The sequence below is a fragment of the Lipotes vexillifer genome, unplaced genomic scaffold (assembly GCF_000442215.2).
Source record: "Lipotes vexillifer unplaced genomic scaffold, Lipotes_vexillifer_v1.1 scaffold510, whole genome shotgun sequence".
In the NCBI taxonomy this organism is placed as follows: Eukaryota; Metazoa; Chordata; class Mammalia; order Artiodactyla; family Lipotidae; genus Lipotes; species Lipotes vexillifer.
This window is the reverse complement of record NW_006797594.1, coordinates 639,450-648,516: the sequence shown is the minus strand read 5'-3', so window position 1 is coordinate 648,516 and position 9,067 is coordinate 639,450.

Sequence of the window (9,067 nt, the reverse complement as noted above, 5' to 3'; positions counted from 1 at the left end):
GACCTAATGAAACTTAAAAGCTTTTGCACAGCAAAGGAAACTATAAACAAGACGAAAAGACAACTCTCAGAATGGGAGAAAATATTTTCAAATGAATCAACGGACAAAGGATTAATCTCCAAAATATATAAACAGCTCATGCAGCTCAATATTAAAAAAACAAACAACCCAATCCAAAAATGGGCAGAAGACCTAAATAGACATTTCTCCAAAGAAGACATTCAGATGGGCAAGAAGCACATGAAAAGCTGCTCAACATCACTAATTATTAGAGAAATGCAAATCAAAACTACAATGAGGTATCACCTCACACCAGTTAGAATGGGCATCATCAGAAAATCTACAAACAACAAATGCTGGAGAGGGTGTGGAGGAAAGGAAACCCTCTTGCACTGTTGGTGGAAATGTAAATTGGTACAGCCACTATGGAGAACAGTATGGAGGTTCCTTAAAAAGCTAATAATAGAATTACCATATGATCCAGCAATCCCACTACTGGGCGTATACCCAGAGAAAACCATAATTCAAAAAGACACATGCACCCCAATGTTCATTGCAGCACTATTTACAATAGCCAGGTCATGGAAGCAACCTGAATGCCCATTGACAGACGAATGGATAAAGAAGATGTGGTACATATATACAATGGAATATTACTCAGCCATAAAAAGGAACGATATTTGGTCATTTGTTGAGATGTGGATGGATCTAGTGACTGTCATACAGAGTGAAGTAAGTCAGAAAGAGAAAAACAAATATCGTATATTAATGCATATATGTGGAACCTAGAAAAATGGTACAGATGAACAGGTTTGCAGGGCAGAAATTGAGACACAGATGTAGAGGACAAACGTATGGACACCAAGGGGGTAAAGCGGCAGGGGGGTGATGGTGGTATTGTAATGAATTGGGTGATTGGAATTGACATGTATACACTGATGTGTATAAAATTGATGACTAATAAGAACCTGCTATATAAAAAAATAAAATTCAAAAAGAATTAAAAAAATAAAAAGATTTTTCAGTGCTTAAAATGTGTCTGGTATTTGTGTCACTATATAAATGCTACTTGTGTTTTCACCATCACGTATCATGTCCATTAATGAATATTAAGAGTACTACTACTGTAAATGAGATCTAAATTTTTAATATTAAAAATTCCTTGTTCTTGAGAGGGTTATGAACCACTCTGAAGAAAAACTTCAGACATACACACAAAATACTGACAATTGCTATGCACATACAAAGCAGTGCACACATACATACTGAAGTCCATACTTATTAAATCTCTCAACCAACCTTTTTCAAATTATCCTTTGCTGTATTCAATAAACCTTGGAGTGTCAATGATTGGTTTAATTTCAAAGTAAGGAAATTATGTTCCTAAGTTATGTGACTGAGGCCAACTTAGTTAAATATTATATTCATGATATTAATGTTTGAGCCATTTGCTTCTGCAATTTCAAAAACATTCTCTCCTTTGCCTTAAAATCGGGTAATGGAAATCATTTTAATTTCTGTTCAATTCCTGAGTCTCCTCTCCGTATGCTTAAAATGACTTCAAATAATGGAGCTAGAGAGATGTGAAGGGAGATTAAACAGATACCTAGCCATTCTCACTCTTGTTTAACTGCATTTTCTGTCTATCACTAGACGGAAGGGAGAAAAATCAGGTTAAAACATGCCTGACTTCCTATGAGATTGTCTTGAGAACCATTCTCAAGAGCTAAGAAAGCAAGGCTAAGCATTTACATAAACAGAAAAGTCATTATATGATCTTCATTGAGAAGGAAGAGAATTACAGTCAACTTGGAAAATGTGAAGTAGATCTCACTCTTTGAGTTTCTATCCTGAATAGCAACATGTCCTTGTTTAGCAAGGTAATTTATTTTACCAGTGGGACACAGTAAATGTTATTCTAGATCACTTGGAGAACAAGTAGTAAATGAGTATAATGACTAGTCACAACTATTCATGAGATCAGGCGATTATTAACATAGCTATTGCTTTTTGGTGTTTTTAGAATTAGACTGATTACCATATGAAGACCATCCCTTCTTGAAAGAGTCCTTTCGATTTAAGCATTAATGTTTGGCACAATTCCTCTTGCAGAAGATGAGACTTTTAAGTTAGTTGTTACACAACCATCAATTTGGTGAGGACAAAAGGTAGAAATGTCATTTTCCAAAGCAGTTTGCTAAGGTTAGAGACAGTGGCCTCTAAAGTACAAACACTATTAAAAACAACAGGGGGAACATACTGATGTAACCGCATCCTCGAAAGAGTTTGGGTTGCAACACATTTGTCAAGAACACCACCTAGAAGTTCACCTCTCAGCATAATACCTATTATGAGTAGGCATAACGGTAATAAGCCTTATCTCCCATAGAGTGAAGAGCAAAGAACTGAGCCAGAAAGGGAGAAAATTAAGACAGTCTGGTTAGAAAAATAGTTTGGAGTAGGCAGGTCTTCTAATCCCTTGAATGACATCATAGAGAAAACCTACATTGAGGTATACAGTCACCTAGGGAAGCCCTAGCAATCATGATAAAATTGCCCACCCTGTAAAATGAAAATAAATCAGAGTATATATTATTGCTAGATCAATCTACCTAAAAAGCAAATCTACTCATATCCCTACCATACTTAAACTCCTTTAAGATAAACTCCAAATTCATTAGCATAATTGGCACAAAATTATGTTCCTTCCTAGTCAGACTCTGGTTACCATTAATTTATGAGAATACTGAACTACTCACACACCACCATCTCTCCAACACAAAGACCAAAAGTTGACAAGGAAAAAAGGTACTTTCCCAGCAAACCTGCCTAAGTAAAAATGTACAAGGAATTGATAGACTTCTTTTGGGATATGTTTAAGAATAGGATTTACCTGAAACAGAGACCCTTCCCTCAGGAACTAAAATTTTAATAGCTCTTCTTTTTACAAGTGAAAGTTTTTTATTTTAATGAGTTATCAGACATAAATCAGAGACCCTTATGCAAATGACCACCTATAGTGAAGCCAATGCAAATGACGACCTATAGTGAGAAATGAAAGAAAATGCAAAATTTTTTTTAAAAACATCAATTCTACAGATATTAAAAGCTTATACACTACCATATATAAAATAGATAAACAAGGATTTACTTTATAGCACACTCAACTACAGTCAATATATTGTAATAAACCATAGTGGAATAGAATATATACACATACATATGTAGAACTGAATCATTTTGCTGTACACCTGAAATTAACACATTATAAATCAACTATATCTCAATTTTTAAAAAGCATAAAAAAGTCAGATCATTTGATTGTTTAATAATAAATTCAGATTTTGTTTTTATTTGCATCCCTGAGGAACCTGTCAGAGACAGGGGTAACTTGGGCAATGAATGACCATGATTACCAAACAAAAGAGTAAGAATACAAAGAAACATACAAAAAAGAGAAGGCAATAAACAAAATCACAATGTATCAGAGATCAAGGGAACTCTGGCCGAAGTGTGAAACTATGACATTTCTGTCCATTAAATCCATACATTCACATATTCCTGGCTCTCTCCCAACTTCTCTCCTTACTTCTTTGTCTCTCTTCTCTTTTCATTCTATCCGTTTGCCAAAACATTTCATTATCTTCCTGCTATACTGATATTCTGTGACTCCAGTTCAAACTCCCAAAACGTTTGTCCAAAGCTGAATTCAACTCCTCTTTCTTCCTCATTCCCCATCCCAGAAAAATGATACCATTTACTCAGTTGAACAAGATATAAACTTAAGAACTCAACCCCGATTTTCTCTCCTTCCTACCCAGATCAATTATCCAACCAACTACCCAGTCGTTTCCACTTTAGTGTCTTTCAACACATCTCTCCAGCCTCAGTGCAACTTTTTAGTGAAGTATTCATTGTTTGACAATAGCTTCAAAACTGCCATCCCCAACTCCAGAATGGTTTTCTCTATTTTTCATATTGCTGGTAGGTCCATTTATCTAAAATGCAAATAATTATCTTGATTGTTGTGATGGTTTCACAAGTGTGTGTGTGTGTATGTGTGTGTGTGTATATACATCTGCATGTCAAAGCTTATCAAGTGTGTGTATCTTAAATATGTGCAGTGTACCTGTATGTCAAGTGTATCTCACTAAAGCTGTAACCAAAAGAATCTGGGCATGTCTCTTTTGAGACATGTCCCCCCAAACATTTTTTGGTGCTTCTCCTGCCAGGACATATTTACCCTCCTCCATTCCTCTGCATCTCTCCTACTTCTTCTTCAGGACTTGGTTTAGGCAGCATCTCCTGTGGAAAGATTGCTCTGTCCTTAGAGTGTGGTTGGTGCTCCTCCCATGGGCTCCCAAAACTCCCTAGGCATACTTGTCAATAACAAGCCACAGATTGTTTGCTTTTCTCTCTCCTCATTAGAGCTTCAGCTCACTGGCTGAAGAGAGTTAGTGCTAGTCATCCTGGAATCCTTAATTCCCAATATGTACCTGACACAAAGCAGACATTTGTTAAAGTAAACTGATGTGATGAAAACTGATTTATGGAATTAATTTGCACGAAGAAAAAGGAAAAACTGTGACTCTGCATTGAAGTAATTATACTTAGTTCCTAAGAGGGATATAAACCAAAGGCCAAAGAAGAGACCAATGATGATGGTAGAAACCGTTCACAAATCATCCAAGGAACTCAGAAAAGGCTAACCCAGGGCTTCCCTTATGGCGCAGTGGTTGAGAGTCCTCCTGCCGATGCAGGGGACACGGGTTTGTGCCCTGGTCTGGGAGAATCACACATGCAGTGGAGCGGCTAGGCCCGTGACCCATGACCGCTGAGCCTGCACGTCCAGAGCCTGTGCTCCGCAATGGGAGAGGCCACAACAGTGAGAGGCCGGCGTACCGCAAAAAATAAATAAATAAATAAAATAAAATAAAATAGAAAAGGCTGACCCTGCCTCATTAGGTATAAAGGTCACAGCAGTGGTATTAACACAAACTCATGCTCAGGCTCCTAATATCCTATTTCTTCTCTATCTGCAATATTATAGCAAGGTTAAGCACACTTAGGCATATCAATGTACATGTTATAGACTGTCTTTGGGGCCATGTTTACATAACTGGAACTGGGGAAGAACGTTATACATATGAGTGCTTATGTGGCTTCTTCTAAAAGCAAACAACCTAACCCATTATGTCTTTAAGTATTCTTAAGCAAATTCAGCAACCAAAAAGACTTGGTTCTAACAGATTGAATGATTATTGAAATGGATGAGCAACTGTTCTGACAAAATAGAGTATTTCTCTGGGCCTCCCTGGTGGCGCAGTGGTTGAGAGTCCGCCTGCCGATGCAGGGGATACGGGTTCGTGCCCCGGTCCGGGAGGATCCCACGTGCCACGGAGCGGCTGGGCCCGTGAGCCATGGCCGCTGAGCTTGCGCGGCCGGCAACGGGAAAGGCCACGACAGTGAGGGGCCCACATATCACAAAAAAAAAAAAAAAAATAGAGTATTTCTCCTTCATTTTCTATATAATCAATGCTAGATAAATGGAGATATCCTTTTGGGCTGACTCTTCTATAGATTTGGTGTGATGAATTTAGAGCGCTAGGCAATGGCAAAGCAAGGAAGCAAAGTACCTCAAAGGACATTCAAATGCTGAAAAGTGCTACATTATTCAGTAATTCATGAATCTAGATCTGCACTTACTGCCTTCCTTAGCCAAAGTTTAAATTTCATCTTATTGGGAGATTTTTTTCTTTCAGACCCATCTCCAATTCTCTGTTTAAAGAATTTGATTAAGAGTTCCTTTTCAGCTCTTAAAAAAAAAAAAAGGGGGCGAGAAACTAGTATTGCTTATAGGTAGTTTTACTGGTATGTGACTTTCTTGTAGTACACACCTACGAAAAAATATTTATCAAATTTCAGGAAATAAATAAAAGGAATAATAAATAATAAAAGGAAATCAAGGTCCTTATCAGTTGGATACTTATTAAATATGGGATTTTCTATGTTTAATAAGAATAAAAGGACTTGTAATTTCTTCAATACCTGCAACCTCATCTTTTTTGCAATTCAGTAATATAAGTCTTGTGCATGAAAATTCAAAAAGACAGGATAAGTACATAGTAAATTTATTATAGACATGTAGAAAATAATTCTATTAAACTTATACCTAATTTTTTACATGTGTAGACTAATACATTTTATAATTTAATTTTCCATGGATTTTTAACTGTTCTATAATTGTTAAACGTGATTTTCAGTACCACATTCACTTGCAGGATTCTCTAAACATTACAGTCTTTCAAGTCATCCCTTGAAAGCCATGTTTATGTCGATTCATTAAAACCTCAGCTGGGGATCTCCTTGCCCTCGAGGTCTTGACGGAGAACCCTAAACAAGAAATTAGAAGATATCATATACGCTGCTTTTCTCCCTGCCAATCCATGGAGCACTTTAATATGGATCAAGCAATACAGCACATGTTCAGAATACAGAAGAGTCAGACATGACTCAAACAGAAGAGTATCCGGGGGAAAAGAAAAATTAGTAAATTCATTTAATTATCATTTATTCATCAATTAAATCCAATGTTATAAGTTCAGTAATATAGAAATGAACAAGATTCACTATTAGCATAGAGGAGGAAATAAAACCTACAAGGATAGGGTGGTGAGATAGCAGATTGTGGGACTGAATATTGTAGAATGTTTTGATTATGAGTATTAAAGCAAATAGAAAAAGATTAGCATAAGAGAAAAAACACAACATACAGTATATCTGAAAATCCTCAAAAAAACTTGATCTTGCTGGAGCTTAGGATTTAATGCAGGGAGTTCAACTGGATGAAGGTTAGAGAGAGATGGAGTGAGAGCTGGTGGAATTCAACGCTTTCGATGCAATTAAATCTGACGGGGGAAGAGTAAGGTGAATAAAATGAGAACTTACTCCTTTGCCAGGCACTGTTAGTTTCGTCATATATATGCTATCTCTTTATCACCTCATTTCATCCTCATTAGACAGATGAAAAGATTAAAGCTCAGAAAGATTAAACAACTTCCCCCAGGCCATAAAATCTAAGGGTAGCAGAGTTTCTCCCTCTGCGCTACAACATTGTCTTCACTGGATTTTATAATACGGATTAGTTAGAGCCAAAGTAAACCAGGGATTGACACCTGATTTCAGAGCAGCGGTTCTGAACACCATCAGCATCATTTGAAAACATCCTAGAAATGCAAATCCGGAGACTCATCCCTGACCTACTGAATCAAACTAAAGGGGTGGGACCCAACTATCTATGAATGAACAAGTCCAGGTGATTGTAATGCCCGCTACAGTTTGAGAATACTCAGTTACAGGAAAAGTGAAGACATTACAGGAAACCTCTGAAGTAAATTTCAGCCCAGTTTTCCCCTCTGCTGTCATTATACTAGGTAAGCTTTAAGGACATCATCCGTGGCATGGTGTCATAAGGAAAAAAATGATTCCCACCAAAGAGGGCTTCCCAGACTTTAATGTGCATATGAACCACCTGAAGATTCATTAAAATGAAGATTTCAATGGAGTAGACTTAACAAGAGCCTGAGATCTGCACATCTAACAAGGTCCTCCCATGACTCCAATGCCGCAGTTCTGAGGATCACGCTGTGAATAACAAGGGCAGGGGACACAAAATTGTGTTCTACAGACACCGAACTCTAAATTTTACAAGTCAAACAGAATGCCGCATCAGAAAATGCCAAAAAACATCACCCAGAGAATTGGAATGCTGGCAAAACACTAACATACGATTGCCCTTAAAATATCCCTAAAGAAATTTTTTTTTTTTTTAAGAAGAGACTTCAAGGAAGAAATTGCCCCAAAACCCTAAGCCACACATTCCTGTATCTGCAAGCTTTTTCCTTCTAACTCAAGTCCTCTGCATGTGAAGCCCAGCTTCTTGCTCCAGTCTCAGTGGACATGAAGAACAGCTGACTCTAGGCTGCTTAAAATATGCCTGTTCAATCAAAGTTGGCCCAAGTCACAATTAGTTGAGGCTTTGCGCCATGATAGGCAAAGCTAATTAATTTTATTTGATTGCCTGAGAGAATCACAGATGATTTACCATAATATCTGACCACAAGCAGCTCAGAACCAGTGAGGCCTTTCAATGGCTTAATCACTGTTTCCTCAAAAATCTAAAGCAACCAAAATATTAAACAAACCAAACAGACAACTGAGAATTTTGAGATATAAAAGGGGTTGTGTGACGAACATCCATCACATTCAAACATGTCTCCGCTGTGGTATTTATTGCTTTGTTACCTTTCACTTACAGTTCTAGCTCAAACCTAATGACACAACTTACCACTTTGCTACAATATGCAATATAGCTTTCCACCAAAACAAGGGAAAAGAACTGCAATAAAAGTGTTATTTGTTGTATGGTTCGCACACAAATTCTGGAAGCTTTCATTGCACATCTCCATGCCAGCATGCAAGTGGCTTGTGATAAAGACAGGGTGATGTTTCCTCAGTAGATTTGGGCACTCTCCCAAGTTTCTTTTTTCTTTTTTTCCTCAATTTTGTATGTATTTATTATCCCTTGGCTACTTGGATATCCTCATTTCAAAAGATTCATTTCAATAGATGTTTAGCAAAATAGTACATCAAGGACTGTGGGTGAAGCAAAGATAGATGAAATATAGCCCTGCCCTTAAGAAAATTAAGCAGTGTGAGAGGCAGCAGAGGGTAGTGGTCAGGGTAGCTTCCACAGACACACCTGGGTCCAAATCCCATCATCTGCCACTTAAATTTTCTGGATAATTTCCATCATCACCCTCTGCCTCAACTGCCCCATCTATTTACAAAATAAGAAAATAAGGCAAAGATAGTACTTTATGGTGGAATGATGAGAATTAATTAGTTAATATTCAAAAAATACCTAGAAGGAAATCTGGTACATCATAAATGTTTGATAGTTTCTTTTAAATGTAGACAACACACATCTTAACCCATAAACTCAAATTCACCAAAGCTCCCCAAATATAGCCTTTTTTTGTTTTGCTAAAAGAAATTACTCTTCCCC